The sequence below is a fragment of the Morone saxatilis genome, unplaced genomic scaffold (genome assembly GCF_004916995.1).
Source record: "Morone saxatilis isolate NCDOM2014 unplaced genomic scaffold, NCSU_SB_2.0 Contig0, whole genome shotgun sequence".
NCBI lineage: Eukaryota > Metazoa > Chordata > Actinopteri > Moronidae > Morone > Morone saxatilis.
In genome coordinates, this window is record NW_023339650.1 from 11,647,322 (window position 1) to 11,648,585 (window position 1,264).

Below are 1,264 nucleotides of genomic sequence, written 5' to 3' on the forward strand. Positions count from 1 at the left end.
TATTAGAGGGGAAAATAAAATGAACAGCATTTTTAATTGCTGTCAATTTTCTTTGGCCTCCACCATAGACCGGTGCTTTTACACTTATGGTGTTTTTTTGAGCATGAAATGTTAGCCTTGATCTCTGTCTGAATCCCTGTAAGCACACAGAGATAATAGGGAACCACCGTTAGTGACGGGCCACACAGTTCAAGAATGGTACTGCCAGGCCTGCCGCCAATTACTCCCTGAACAAGAGCAGGAAAGTAAACATACAAACACTTAACACATTCACGCATTGTGTACACACTCACACAAATGTGCACACACCTTCTTTCTTTTCCCACTTGGTCTTTCTTTCTTCCTCTGTGGTCTTAACAGTTAGCACAAAGAGTCAATTGACTTCCCCAAGTCCCATTAAGTCTGCAGCCTATTTGTAAACATCATAGGCTTAAGTTGGACGCCTAAGAGCCACAAACAATGTGAAGCCCTGAACTTGTCAATGGATATTCTGAAAGCAAGTCAAGCATTATTGTAGCATATGTGTGCGCGTTTTGTAATTTGCTAGAGAAACAGGAATTTTAGCAGTGCACAGAACATGTTTTCTCAGTGTTGCTAATGCAAGCAAAATGGTACATCTGAATTTAAATATCTTTTTAAAAGCTCTCCAACTGTTTATAAATGTGTGCTGGAGATGTAAATGTTTTGTATTTTTTTTATAAATGTAGTTGAATTAAAAAAGATGAGCAATAAAACACCACCAGCACCAGTATGAACCGTTGAAAAAGCAACAATGGTCGTAATCTGGACATGCCCTGGTTATGTTTTTTGGTGTATTTTGATGATAATGTTGTAGTCGGTGGAGCATCTCAAGCTCACATCCATGGAGACAATGCACACTCGTCTCTTCCATGGTTAATTGCTGTTCATGTTACTCCAAGTGAGGCCCCCCTCCCCTATATCAGCCCTCAGCCAATTTACATCTTATTATGTCTATCTGTGCTGAGACCTAGTATCTCAAATAGAGAGAAAATTACTCTCCATTTCTGGGGGAAATAGTGACTCGTTGTAGTCACCCCAACATTGATGCATTCTGTCACTGTGTCAGAGGTGCTCATGAAGACATTGTATAAATTCTGGCCATGCAGTATGGACATTGTTCCATATTCTCACTCCATTATTAAAATGTCATTAACTGCACAAATAAATGGCCAGTTTGCAAAATAACTGAATGAGGGAGACTTTGGGTTCTACAACGCTCATACAGTAATAATAATAATAATAA